This window comes from Drosophila arizonae, chromosome X, assembly GCF_054131065.1.
Source record: "Drosophila arizonae isolate 15081-1271.41 chromosome X, UAZ_ARI_1.0, whole genome shotgun sequence".
Taxonomy (NCBI): Eukaryota; Metazoa; Arthropoda; class Insecta; order Diptera; family Drosophilidae; genus Drosophila; species Drosophila arizonae.
Window position 1 is genome coordinate 10,905,026 of NC_142927.1, and position 15,855 is coordinate 10,920,880.

At 37.8% G+C, this 15,855-nt stretch overlaps 1 non-coding gene across 1 annotated transcript; it reads left to right on the plus strand.

Annotated features, from left to right (window-relative positions):
• Positions 1-14,657: 14,657 nt before the first annotated feature.
• TRNAS-AGA (transfer RNA serine (anticodon AGA)) lies at positions 14,658-14,739 on the plus strand. Its single transcript has one exon. It is a non-coding gene; the product is annotated as a tRNA-Ser (tRNA).
• The last annotated feature ends 1,116 nt before the right edge of the window (positions 14,740-15,855 follow it).

Here is a 15,855-nt window from a genome sequence, read left to right on the forward strand (position 1 = left end):
TTTTTCTTTTTCTTTTTTTTGCTGTCTTGTTGTATTTTGCAGCTGACTGCCAATTGTTTGGGCCAATCACAACGATGTGCAGCGTCGCATGTGGGTGTGGCCTAAAATGCAACCCCCGCCCCGTCAACGTCGCCAGCCAGCCAGCCAGCCAGCCAGCACGCTATCACACCAGCTGCGGCTGCAGGTGGACTGCGCTGCTGCCGACTGCTGTTACTGTCGCTGTTGTTGCTGTTGTTGTTGCTGTTGCTGTTGTTGGCGCTGCTGCGTGTCCAAAAATTTTTGCCGCCTGACCCTAAGCCCAATGCACAGCCGACGTCGACGCCGCTGTTGGCGTCAAAGCGTAATCGATGCTAGCTCACAGAACTAAGCTACGCTCGCCTCTCCCCCTCTCCCTCACACACACATACCTTACACACTGCCACCATAGTTGTTTGTCGTAATGCGTACAACACCTCACACCTCGCTCCACGCTCATCGCTCCAGCCTCCTCGTTCCATGTTCTTCGCTCTACCTCTCGCCCTCTCCTTCGCACGCTCGCTCGTTTTGCGTGCGTGTGTGTGTGTTTTGTATATTATTTCTCATCTTTTTTTGTCGTTTTCGTTTTCGTACGTAAAATATTTTCGTTCGGCTTTTTCATTGTTATTTATTGTGCATTAGGAACTGCACTTTGTGCATCTGGAATGTAAACAAATTGTTGTTGATGTTCAGATGCTGCTGCTGCTGCCGCTGCTGCTGCCGTCGCTGCTGTTGCTGCCAGCCTCCTAAGTAAACAAATTAATTATGTAATTGACACGCACACGCACTTGCACACACAAACACACACACGCACATTGCAAATCTAATAAGAACACAGTCTGACAACGCTCGGTAGCTCCTGCGTCAGACATAACCTCACAACTTGACACAACTTTTTGCGCTTTAAGTTGTTGTTTTTCTCTTCTGGAACTTTTTGGGTTAAAATTTGTTCGCGACTTCGCTGCAAAAGTTTTCACTTTCTTTGGGCCAACAACAACAGTACACAATAAATACTTGACGCCATTTTCTCACTCACTCACTCTCTTGCTCTCTCTCCCCCTGTGTGTGTGTGTGTGTGTGTGTGCTTGACTTGCCAGTTGAAAGTCAAAGAAAAGTGCAAGCAACAACAAGAAAATGCAGGAAAAGCGTCTGCGGCAAAGCAAAACATTTAAACCTTTTCAACTTTCTTGTCTTCCCAATTGTCGGATTCTCTTCCTTAAAGTAGCTAAAGCTTGATATTGTGATTAAAATAGCGTTTGCCAGCTGAGAGATCTACGCTATTTTCTATTATCTCGACAAGTTTCGGGTGCGAAATTTCACTGAAAGGGAAATGGAAATTAAAATAGAAAAAACAGTTTGTTTTGAACGCAGTTTGCTTATTATGAAAACGAAAGTTTAATTACCACTCAATGAATGCTATAAGAGTTACGACTGAAGAAAATTGATTTGATTGATTTTTGACAGCGAATAAGATCTAATTTCATATAGTTTTAACTATCTTCGAATATTTGAAATCTGGGCATAGACAATTTGAAAACCTTGATAATTAACGAAGGACAATGAAAGGAACAATGAGTATGGAAAAAGAAAGACAAACAAAAATTCTTCGTTTAGCCATTTAAATATTTAATTAAATTCAATGTCATCTTAAACCTTATGCCAAATGCTGTATGCTGTTCAGCTTGCACAATAGTTGCCTAAGATATCTTCTGAAACTGCAAAGAAGAACTTCATCTTAAAGATAAATCCTTAAATGAAATACTATTTTTGTTTCATTTTCTTTCTGAAGAAAATTTCTTCTTTACATCTCTTGTCTCATCATAATATCAGATGGATAAAATTAGCTAATAATGTAAAAGTGTTATCAAATAGAAATATTCTAAGTCATTTCTGCGAGAACTCCAAGTGATATTACATTCATAAAATTGTAAATTTGAACTTGAATAATAGCGCGACTATTATTTCGTACTTTTAAAAAAGAAAAATAATAATAATTTGGAACTTTTAAGTATAATTTTAAATCCAAATTTCAACTATGTTATGAATTTACTAGAAAAAAATGGAAACTGAGAGTGAGAGCTAAGAGCTGAGAGTTCTTAGAGAGACTTTTCTATGAAAGAGCTGAAACAAAGGCCCTATTCTACTTATATGTATGGGCGAAGAGATGTTAGAGAGACCTTTTTTTTAATAAGCATCTCTAATATCGCTCAGCCCTTACCTTTAATGCTATTATTCGTAGCTTCCTCTTGTTACTACAGCAATACAAAGAAATCATAAAAAATGTCTATATGTATATAAAAACCTATATAAGCTCATTTGTAGATCACACATATACATGTATATATGTACATGAAAGCATAATATATACAGCTCTATAGGTCAAAGGTCTCACTCTCGCCTCTCCCTCTCTCTCTCTCTCTCTCTCTCTTATTCTCTAGCGCGGAATAAGAACATTTTGAATGAATTTTAAGTTTTACGAAAGTTTGCGCTTATTTCCCAAAAAAAAAAAAAAAAAAAAAAAAAAACATGCCACAGACAGAAAGCAGACACAGACAGGGGCAAAGGCAGAGACAGGGATACAGCGAGCGAGAGAGAGAGAGAGAGCAAGTGAGAGCGAGAGCGACATACATTTGTTGCATACATTTGTGAGCAAGAAGAAGTAAAATTTTATTTGCTGCTATTTTGCGCACAATTTAATGCTATTTTTATGCATTTAATGTCGCACACACATACAACGAGAGAGAGAGTTGTGTATGTGTGTGTGTGTGTGGTTAGAAGACAGCGCAAGTTTCTGTGGGTTGACAGTGAAAGTGCGCACACAATGGCTGCAAAATAAGTAAGCGTATCTCTATATCCAAGCGCACACACACACACACACAAGCACTCGCATATACATGCATATATATATATATTATACATACATCTATTTATATACTGCCATGATATAGTTATAAGTAGCAGTTAGTCTGCTTGCCACATTTATCGCGCAAAGTTTTCGATTTCACTTTCAGCATAAATATATAAATACATATATACATACCAATACACATATATACATATATGTCTATATATAGACATACACACACACACACACACACATATTGTGTCTGCCACATGTTGCCAGCTGCTGCAGCATTATGACCCACTTAAGTGACTTTGCTAAGGGTTCACAAACTTTGCACCAAATGCATATCCAGCCAAGCTCTATACACGCATACATACATACATACATACATACATCTATTTATGTCTATGTAGCTATGTACGTGTGCAAGTTTCTTAACTTGATTTAATGAGTTTTAATTGGCGCCGTTTTGGCCATGTTTTTCAAGGGTGGCGAATTAGCTCTATTAAACACTCGGCCCTGTGGCACGAAGCATGTCAAACTGTGCCACACAAATTATATAAAATGTATACAGAAATGGAGAATATATACATACATGTATATAAAGACAGACAGACAGACAGACAGGATATATATAAATATATATCTATCGATTTCAGCATCTGCTCTGTATTGATCAACAATCGGTTACTCACTCTATCCATCTGGCTGTCAATCAGCTGCAGCTATGTGTGTGTATATACATATATATATGTAAGTATATAGATATTTATAATAAAAGTGTCAATCACAAATTCGATGGCCGACAGCCAACTGTCAGGTGGGCGCACAAAGCAGGGGGCGTGGCCATAAAACAACACTGTCAATAAAGGCTAGACCAACAACAAAAAGTTTCAGACTCGCAAAGTAACAAACAGAAAGTTCACATAAGTTTTTTATATGTTTTTTTGTGTGAATCACAGTTGTTATTGTTTATTGTTGTTGTTCTTATTGTTGTACGTTGGAAAATAATTGTAGGATTGTTGGCTGAGTTACAGTTAGGTAGAAAGGAAGTTGTCGCTTAACGCTCGTACCTAATATAAGAAAATGTTTAAGGTATTAAAGTATGTTATAAAGCTCATGCTAATTCAAATGTGAATACTAATGCTAATGCTCATAATAATATTATTGCTGATACTTTAATAGTACTATTACTAATACTCATACTAATGCTCACTTTCATTATGTTTTTAAACTAATACAACACTTACTCTTATACTAATAATAATACTAATACTAATGCCAAGTCGATTGCTATTAATTATGCTAGTGCTAATGCTAATGCTAATGTCAATATTGATTATAATGGAAATGCTAATGCCAATGGTAATGCTTATGATAATGCTAGTGCTAATGCTAATGCTAATGCTAATGCTAATGCTAATGCTAATGCTTATGCTAATGCTTATGCTAATGCTAATGCTAATGCTAATGCTAATGCTAATGCTAATGGTAATGCTAATACCTTTTGCTTATGCTAATACTAATGCTAATGCTAATACCTTATGCTTATGATAATACTAATGCCAATGCTTATACTAATGATAATACTAATACTAAAGCTATGTCAATACTAAAGCTCATGCTAATACAAATACCAAACCTAATATATATACTTATACTAATTTTTACACAAACAATAATAAAATTTTGATAACAATAATGCCAAAAGTCATACTAATATTATTGCTAATAATAATACCAACACGTATACCAAACAAATACTAACAATAATGCTCAACAACAATAAGCTCATCTTCGAGCTCAAACACATGTTAGAGCATGTAAGAGTCATGCACATGCCAGTCGATCTGACGATTCGAGTCGCTGACTTGCTATTGTTTTATGCAAATTGATTTCAGTTGAGGACACATGACAGGCATTTAGCTGCCTAGCCTCAATATTTGCTTAGCGTCAAGTGAAAGTATTTCTTTTTCTTTTCGTTTCATATTTGTCATAGATATGGGCATGCATACATATGTATGCATGCATGCATTTAAATGTCGTGTGTATGTATGTATGTATGTATGTATATACATTGTTTGGCTGTCGTCTGTTGATTCCTCTATCGTTTTGCTTGCGACTCCCCCCGGCGCTCGGTGGCACGTCAGTGCATCTGTCAGCAACATGTTGCTGGCAGCAATGTTGACGCTAATTAGCAACAGCAACTTGTGTGTCTCGCTGGCCAATTTTTATTAATGGGGCGGCAATGAGCAGCGGCAAGTGAATACAACGAGTCGGCACCGCGGCACCGCGGCACCGCGCTCAAAGGCCGCTTGGCAACATGTTGCCACTGGCAGTGCCTTGTTGCAGCAGCTTGTTGCAAGGCCTACATAGATCTTCCTTTTGGGCTTTGTCATCTTCATTCGACAACGGCGACGGCGGCAGCATGTGAACAATGTGTCATGTTGTTGTTGTTGTTGTTGCTGCTGTGTTTGCTTTGCTGTTCGCGCAATCAATTTGTTGTTGGTGTTCAATTAATTGTACTCAAAGTTGCAAAGCTGTTGCCGCTATGGCCGCAGTGGCCGCAGTGGCCGCTGTCGCCGATGTTGCAGCTACTGTTTGCCTGTTGCCTTCGGCCTGTGCATTGCTGGCGCCAATCGCTCGCATCGTCCATCGCAGGCGGCGGATCGCTTACAAAGCTGCAGCTACAGCTACAGCTTCAGCTTCAGCTTCAGCTTCAAGTTCAATAAGATTACAATCAACAGAAATACAATATATAAAAATACATTTTTCCTATTTGCCTGCTGGCTGTTTGCTGTTTGTTGTTGTTGTTGTTGTTGCTCGTAGTTGATATGTTGCTACTGCTGGCTGTTGCTGTTATTGTTGTTGCTGTGCCACTCAACGGGTGGTCCACAAATCCTTGTTGTTGCTGCTGCTGCGGTTGCTGTTGCATTGTCTCCTCAACTGATGTGAAGGCTCAGCTGATCGGCAGCTAATGAAGCGAGGCAATTAAATAATTAATTACATTTGGCTACAATTAAAGAAAAGACTTAAAAAAAAAAAAAAAAACAATTCCATTATACTCTGATTTTCAATTTTCAATGGACTCTGGATATAATGAAAAAAAAAAAAACTATACATTCTTCTAAGGAATCTAATTTTCTGTTTGCTCTTTGCTTTTCTCTTTATGTGATTAACAAATTGAACTTCATGTTAAGGTACATGTCAAACATGTATGTAGCCCAGGCTCAGAATTTAAATTTTGATATAATAGGAATATACCACTAGAAATATTATTCATTTTGACTTCATGTTAAAGCGCATGTCAAGTTTTATATTATATTATATATTTTAAAATTTTAACATTATAATCTCCTCATGTCAAACTTGTATGTGCTCTTACAGACTAAGAAATGCTTATTATAGACTAAAGTAGCCACATCGCTAGAAATGTTCCTCATTTTGACTTCATATCAAAGTACATGTCAAGACTAAAAGTAGATCTATATACACATTGTTGTCTGATGTGTATACAACTCATTGATCCCAAAATCTAGAAATTTAATTTATGGAACATAAATCCGTCAAGAACCTTTTCTTCAAAAAATTGAGAAAATTCATTGAAATCCATTTTAATATTGAACATTCGCCTATGGACGTCTTCAGAGCTAGAAGCTCCACTTGCTAGTTTTTAGTGCTACTTTTCAATCTCTCATTTACCTAAAACCCCTGAGAGTCAGGAAATCTTCCTCTGCCTAGCTCAGCATGCACTCAGCCTGACGACCATAACAACTAATTGCGACATTTGAAGCCAAACCACTAAGAAGAAAGTTGATACCGAGAAAAGGCACTTATTCCTATCAAAGGATTTGAGGAAGTCAACAATTCTAAATAAAAGTGATGGAAAATTCCTACTTCCAGGAAAGATGCTAATATGCGGCCATAGAGCTGCCATAGAGCTGAGATACATAAGCGATAGCTCGAATTATATGGAACTAGTTAGGAGCGCCAGGTATGTTTATGTGAAAGCTTATGATCAAAACTAATGTACATATATTTCCATATACGAGGTCTGTTCAAAGAGTAATAAGAACTGTGATGGTTTGTCGGGCCCGAAATGGAAGAGACGATGAGATAGGTTGCGATTGAGGAGGATAAAGAAGAGCTCGAAAGGAAAGGAAGAAGCTAAAAGTGATCACAAAAATAAGTCTTAAAGTGAATAGGATATTAGACCTTGTCACAAATATATAAAACCTATATAGGCATTAAAAAAAAAAAAAAAAAAAAAAAATTTTAATTTGTTAAGAATTAATATATATATATATAGGTTACTTTCAATATAAAAAAATAAATAAAATAAAATAAAAAATAATTTTAAGATCCAAGTCATAAAAAAAAAAAAAAATATTTTTTGTTTTTAATAATTTTAAATAATTTTTTAGATTTTAAGTACACCAAATTTGCAATACTTTTGGAGCACACCCCGCATCTGTACATAAATATATTTAGATGGGAGCTATTGAGCTTACTTAGCAATTCGAACGAAATACTTATGGCTAATGGGGCCTTGGCTGAGTGTGGGCTTGCCTTTGAAGGTCCTGCTGCGGGTGCTGTTGCAGGTCCTGCCTGGCCTTCATTATTGCCACATTTATAGCTATGCGCGTTCGGGGAATAAAGTCCTCGACAAGATGCTTTTTAATTAGCAGCAACAAGCGACAAGCAGCAAAGCTCAAAGAGACGCCGCGGCGAATAACAAAGGCAAAAGCGCAGGATACTTTGCCAAAGGATATCACGAATAAAATAGCAACACCAAAAATTAACGACAACGACGGCGACAACCGGACAGCATCCCAAAGATGATGCAGAAGACGCAAAACAGAGCGAGAGAGAGAGAGAGAGAGAGAGCTGGCGAGCTGGAGAGGATGAGGTCGAGGACGACATATTAGTAAACAGTCCTAAGACAATCTGGCGCCCAAAATGCTGCAAGAAAATGAAGCGACACGAATTGACAACAAGGATAACAGAGACAAAGCGATGGAGAAAGGGATGCAGTCAGAGAGACAGAGACAGAGAGGGAGAGAGAGAGCGCAGGCAAAGGCAAAGAACAGCTTTTTTTTTTGTGCTTTGCCTTTCGCATTTGCATTTGCCCAAAGACAACTTTATTTGAATGCCTCGCTAAATGCAGAGCGCAAAGGGTATATTAGTTGTGCAGTGATGAAATCTCTTTGAAAATACTTGAATTTAAGAGTGAGGAAATCGATAGGTGAAAGTCATGCATAAGGAATAACAATAAATAAATGAAATAAGAGTTTTTTTATTAATTTAAATGAAATGATATATGATTACTAAATTAAAACATGGAATTCTTCTATGTATCATTCCCAATTTCTATTTCAACTTGGACAATTTAGGTGTTAAACTAATTTCCTCATACAATATGAATATTAAATGACTTAATTTCTAAAATCAAATGAGTCAGTTACTAACTTAACTTCAATTCATAAATTACCTTATTGGCTTTTTATTTCTTAATACTCTTATTGGAGAAGTTATCTGATCAGCTGAAAATAATTTCATGTGTCTAGCTCTTAAATCGTCTGAGATCGGCGCGTTAATACATACGGACAGATAGACAGTCGGACAGGGCTAAGTCGACTGTGCTCGTGGCCCTGATCAAGATATATATTCTTTATTATTTATTCTGCCACGCTTCCTTCTGTCAGTTACATACATCTAACAAAACCAATATACCCCGATTTCCCATTTTCAATGTGTTCAAGTTATAATAATATCACATCAAATAATTTCTATAATTACCTAAATCGAAACACCTACGCATTCCAGGGCATTCGCTAGCTCATATGCCATTGGCTGGCAATCGAAATTTGCTTTTGTGGCTGTATTTGTATTAGTTTCGGTTTGTCTGTGGGCTTAGCTTAGCGGTGGGGCTGGGGCTGAGTACAGTGAGGCCAAAGCGAATAACATTTGCACTAATTATAAATCATTATAAACATTTTCATTATGTTCGTTAAACACTTTTGATGCCATATGCAACGCCGAGTCAACGCGCAGAGAAGTTTTAATTAGTTTGACAATTTGATTTGCAAGTTTTGCCACACTGTGCAACAGTTTGCTTGTCGGAATGCGGAAGGAGTGGAGGGGGCAGGGGGCTCGTTTGCTGGCAGAAGTGTTAATGGCGGCTAATAAGGCGGCAATGGCAGTCGGGCGAGCAGCCGGGCGGTCGGGCGCAGCCGAAGGATGACAAAAGGAAAATCGGAGAACAGCGACGCCAACGTCGCGGAATGACATTAACAAGCGTGATAAAAAGAGAAAAAAACGTGCAAAAAAAAAACCAGTGCAAAAACAACAGCAAAAAAGGAATGAAAAAAATGAAGAAAAAAATAGAAATATAAATAGAAATAAATAAAATAGACACAAACAGAGGTGCCAACCAAATGGAAAACAAAACGAAGAGCTGCAAGTCACAAAGTTCGCGAAGAAAGCCAGCGAAAGTTGCTTAAAGCTCGCAAAAAGCGCTGAGGCGCGCTCCACGACGCCGACTGCGGCGACAATTTATGGGTCTAATAATTTTTAAAGACGTCTGCGCCTTCTACAGCGCCGCTACGCCACTACACACCGTCTCACCATCCAATGGGCCCCACGGCCTTAGCGTCTGGACGATTTTGACGTCGCGACGGGACGCGACACGTCACGTGACGTCAGTCTCTTTCCATCTAATGCCATGTCATGCCCAGCCCCAGCCCCTGCCCCTGCTTCTGCCCTGCCCTGCTCTACCTCACCGTTCCATTCCGTTCCGTTCCTGTCATATCAATTTTTGAGCCCTGCCAACCCTGGGCTAAACGATACGAAATGAGTAAGCAACAAGCCTAGACAGCCATCGACAGCGCCCCCCCCCCCCCCCCCCCCCCCCCCCCCCCCCCCAATTCCCCAATCCCCATCTAATTTGTCGTTGTATTAGGCCAGGAAGTATTTTGTCACAGTTGAGGAAATTCGGCATGTAGATTCCTTGTCGCTTGTTAGCAATGTGAGAGAATATTCCACAGATTCGTAATGCCAAGGAATGTCAGAAGTTATGAAGACTATATGCGCTGTTGCTGACATGCGAGTGGTACATACATATACAATCAAACATTTATTGACTTTGCCTGATAGAGTATTATGGCTATGCTGATGTCTATTATAACTCCAGACAAAAGTTTCTTGGCATATATGACAGATTCCTGAAATGCATAGGATATATGTATGTACATACATGGGATATGGATAAGATATTTAACAAAAATCTGTCTTATATGGAAAAGAATTTTTGTTTATAATTATAGTAGATATTCCTATAAAACCAATCAGCTTACGTTCTATCATTTTTATGCACAAGACTTAATTTACGATATTTATTATATCGTATTTGGAATATCGTATGTCTCATATCGTGTATCAGTACATCAGCAGCGTATATTATTGTATATGAATTAGCATAGATATGTCGACTATACATTATCTATATCTAATATTGTATGTCGTATATCTTATATCTCATATCTTCTATCTAATATGGTATATTGTAAATTTTAGTGCATGTTTAGTAAGTCATAAATATTTTATATTTTATATCGTATATTTTATATGATATATTGTAAGTCCTAGGTTATATATAGTATTTTATTAAATTAAAAAATTACATTACTAGGCAATCAGATCAGTTCTTTCGTTCCTTAAGTTCCTTTAGTCCCTTCAGATCTTACAGTTCCTTCAGTTCCTTTAGTTCCATCAGTTCCTTTAGTTCCGTCAGTTCCTTCAGTTCCTACAGTTCCTTTAGTTCTTTCAGTTCCTTCACTTCCTTTAGTTTCTTTAGTTCAAAAATCACATTATTAGGCAATCAGATAAGTTCTTTCGTTCCTTAAGTTCCTTTAGTCCCTTCAGATCTTACAGTTTCTTCAGTTCCTTTAGTTCCATCAGTTCCATCAGTTCCTTTAGTTCCATCAGTTCCTTCAGTTCCTACAGTTCCTTTAGTTCTTTCAGTTCCTTCACTTCCTTTAGTTTCTTTAGTTCCTTTAGTACCTTTAGTTCCTTCCATTCTTTCAGTTCCTTTAGTTCATTCAGTTCCGTCAGTTCCTTCAGTTCCATTACTTTCTTTAGTTACTTTAATTCCTTCCGTTCCTCCAGTTCCTTCAGTTCCTTAAAAATCCTAGATTCGAACTCATGTAGCTCAACTACTCGAGCTAGCTAATATTCCATAACTAAAGAGATAATAGATATATTACAGCACTGCGCCAAAAAGGATTGCAGGTTGCAATTAGAATTTGTTGGCTGTCTTTGGCTGGGTTTGGCATGAATCTTAGCCAGACGCGAAGTTTGGCTTGCATCTAATTTAATGGCAAACTTGCGCCCTCGGCTGCGATGCTCAAGACAAAACATTTGGCAGTTGCAGACGTTGCACTTGCAGCACACACACACACACACACAGACGCACAGACTCACACACCCTCAACCCGATCTGTTTTTGAGTGCTTGACATGCAGCGATTAAGAAGATAAATGATTATTTTGAGCAATGCGCGGAGCCAAAAACAGGATAACGAGCGAAGCGCCTTACATTTCCAATTAGATGGCAAATGAAAATGCGAGGCGTTCGCTTCGCTTCGTTTCGTTTCGTTAAGTTTTTGGTTATTGATTTTCCCAGCAGGCAGGAAAAGCGCCGAAAAGCAGCAGAAGGCGCCGGTTAATTGCGTCTTCTTCTTCAACATCATCATCATCATCATCATCATCGTCATCGTCATCGTCATCGTCATTTTTTGGGTGCTTTGAACTCGCGTTCAAAGTTCAGACAGTGACCCGAGCCGAAGACCCAAAACCGGCTGCGTTTTTCATTGTCAAGGCTGCTGCAGGCAGAGCCTACGAAAAGCCAATTGTGACGCCTGCCGCTACGCACACTGTGCGTGCGTGTGTGTGTGTGCGTGGCGGACAGAATACATTTTGGCGAATTGTGCGTCGAGCATTGAACTTGGCCAAGTTGAATCAACTTTTGGTCAATGAGCGTGTATCCCGCAGATACATTGAACCTTGCGCCTAGTCGAACGGACCGAAGCTAACGGCGCTTTCTTTATAATTTTTTAATTAATTTCTATGCTCTCTGCAAATCGCGTAGCTGACAAAACCCCCCCCCCCCCCCCAAAAAAAAAAAAAAAAAAAACAGCCAAAACAAAATTATAATAATAAATAAAGCTTGTTAAAATAGTTTTCGCCAGGCAAATTATAAAGCAGCAACAAGTATGATAGATAGCTGTGCATGTGTGTGTGTGTGTGTGTGTGTGTATGTAGCTAGATACACAGATAGATACGCTCAGATACTTACCAGATGGATGGCCCACACGTATAAGCAGAGCAACATCTAACAGCAACAGGGGCTGCTTGGCCAGTCCAATGAACCAAAAAAGGTCAAAAAAAAAGTTTGCAAAAATAAAGAGGGGAAAAATGCGAGAAAAAAATTAGCTGTGCCTTTCTTTAAGTTCGTTGTTTATTATTTATTATTGTGCATGAGAAGAAAGAGTTAAAAGAAAGGGTATTCTAACTATCGCAGACGGGTGGTAACGCACAGACTATAATATATCTATATATAGTCGAATTGTTTTATAAAAAGACTTTTGCTATGCCCATTCATTCTATTTGGATTTTCTAAAGAAATATCATATAAGACAGATTGTATATCTCGTATGTCGTATGTCGTGTGTCGTATGTCTTATGTCGTATATCTCGTATGTCGTATGTCGTGTGTCGTATGTCTTATGTCGTATGTCGTATGTCGTATGTCGTATGTCGTATGTCGTATGTCGTATGTCGTATGTCGTATGTCGTATGTCGTATGTCGTATGTCGTATGTCGTATGTCGTATGTCGTATGTCGTATGTCGTATGTCGTATGTCGTATGTCGTATGTCGTATGTCGTATGTCGTATGTCGTATGTCGTATGTCGTATGTCGTATGTCGTATGTCGTATGTCGTATGTCGTATGTCGTATGTCGTATGTCGTATGTCGTATGTCGTATGTCGTATGTCGTATGTCGTATGTCGTATGTCGTATGTCGTATGTCGTATGTCGTATGTCGTATGTCGTATGTCGTATGTCGTATGTCGTATGTCGTATGTCGTATGTCGTATGTCGTATGTCGTATGTCGTATGTCGTATGTCGTATGTCGTATGTCGTATGTCGTATGTCGTATGTCGTATGTCGTATGTCGTATGTCGTATGTCGTATGTCGTATGTCGTATGTCGTATGTCGTATGTCGTATGTCGTATGTCGTATGTCGTATGTCGTATGTCGTATGTCGTATGTCGTATGTCGTATGTCGTATGTCGTATGTCGTATGTCGTATGTCGTATGTCGTATGTCGTATGTCGTATGTCGTATGTCGTATGTCGTATATCGTATGTCGTATGTCGTATGTCGTATGTCGCATGTCGTATATCGTATGTCGTATGTCGTTCCGATGTCCATACGATATTCTATGACGACTCCAGCAACAATCTCTTTTAAGGTACAACTCCATGAGGGTATTTCGTACTCAAACAACAAACTCTCTTAGGGTATTTCATATTCAATGTGCCCCTTTTTTCATGCTTACTCTGATTATTATTAAATTTTGCGCAGCTTTCTTTTCTGACGTACTTATCTTATATTTAATATATATTTATTTCGGTTTCAGCTGGAATTGGAATTGGAATTACTCATTCCACCTTAGCGGTCTCCGTTAGTGTGCCAACAGATGGGCGAATCGATTATTGTACAACATTTTTATCAGCTTTAAATGCGAGCAGGGCAAGCTTGTTTAACAAACACTGAAGGTGACCCCCGGTAGCATGAATGGGAATTGAGGTTATGATGGTATTGTGACAGGGTATGGAACCAGGGAGACGGTGCTGCGGGAGAGTCCAAAAAGTATATTTATAGCTAATCAGGGTGATGAACTGAGTCGATATAGCCATAGTCTGTGAGTTTGGACTCACGATATTACATAGACTTATTAGTCTCGTATTCCCTAATCAGAGTAGTTTTACTTGTTAACTTGATCTTATTTATCTAAATTAATTAGATTAATTTTTAGATGCATTTTTAGTGAACAAAGATCGAACTGACTAAAGACTTTACCGTCAGCCATCTATAGTAGTATCATTGACTATATAACTAACTGCATCCACTTTGGGAATTTTATTTTAATTTTAAAGTTTTAATATTACAATAAAAATTTGCGATAATTGACAGAACTATACCTAAGTGCTAGCAATCGTGCTAGACGTATTGGCCAAAAGTAAATTCATTGGAGCTGATGGAGCTCTATGCTCGTTTCAGTTAACAATTTGAGCCCTCTGAATTGCTAAGAGCTGCAAGTACAACACATTCACATTTGGGGCACTCAAGCATTGCTTAGAGCTGTGTTTGCTAGTAATCGGATCTGCAATACTTTCAAACTTTTATCAAGTGCTCATGCTTCAGTTGATGAAACCTTTTGCTGCTTGTTTATCAAATTTCAATCAAGTGATTTGCTTTATGTCACCATATCTATATTTGTTAATATATTAATTAAAAACTATATATGTGTATTACTAGCTAGCTGCCACAGTTAGATAAGACAATTCATAATGAATGCTGACAGGAATATAAATATATATTTCTCAAGAATTTTTTGTATTTACGTTGATATGTATGTCATCATTTATTTATTTACTATTTGTAATTGAATCTTCGTAGATTGATTCGTTTGTTTATAGAGCACTGTTTGCCTCTCCCCCCAACACAAAGCAGTCGTGGCCGAGAGGTTAAGGCGTCTGACTAGAAATCAGATTCCCTCTGGGAGCGTAGGTTCGAATCCTACCGGCTGCGAGGATGTGTGAAAGTAATTTTTTTTTTTACTTTTGTATATTCTTAAATAATTGAACGTTTGCCAACTTTATTTTATTTTATTTTAAAAATATTAAATATATTTTAGAAAACATAAAAAATAAAAATAGCTGTAATCGAAATGAATGAGCAGAAAGTTGTTGAAGTAAGCCTTGATGTATGATTTGTATTTTATATGAATACTATATATATGTATATGTTTTTTAATACGGCAGTTTTATTTCATTCTTTTTATACACTGAACCCATTGAAAATGGTGTCAAATCCATGCAATAGGCAGAATAAGGCGTGGCAGACCCCATAAAGTACTTATATATATTTTTATTCTTAGCAGGACGACGAACTGAATCGACTTAGCTCTGTCCGTCTGTCTGTACATATTTGTTAGCGCATCGATCTCAGAAGAAATAATAGATAGAGGCTTCTTATATTTATTTTATTTATTTTATTTTATTTTATTTATTTATTTATTTTTATTTATTTATTTTTTTTTTTTTTTTTTTTTTTTTTTTTTTTTTTTTTTTTTGAATAGTTTTCTCATGATACTTATTGATAAAGGAATTAAGAAAGAAATCTATTCCTGATAAATATTCTGGCAAATGTCTGTATATATATTTATTTACAAGTTTAGAAAAAAATCAAATTTCTTTCGCATAATTTTTTAAGCTTTGTATTAAAACGTTAGACATTACGCAGCTTGAGTCTCCATTCAATACGCCGAAAAAAATTTAAATAAATAAAAAATTGGCTCAAGATCTAAACACGAATCAACTCAACAAATGTAAGAGGAAAGAAGCGAGAGAAATGAAATGAAAAGCAACAACAACAGCAGCTGTGAAAATTTGCGAAAAATTTTGTAATTAACCTTAAATTGATTGAATTTTAAACGCGCTTAAGCGACAGAGCAGACAGCGGCTCGATGGGATAGTAACGGACTGAGCAAGGGGAGGGGGGGCTCATAGGAGGGGGCTCTCTTTGGGGTAGCCACCCGCAGCGTTGCGAAACGGGGGCGGTCGGGCGGTCGGGCGGTACGCCAGGTAGATGGACTTTCATTCGACTGGCCATTAGATTAATCATGGGCCAGATGGGGCACTTCGA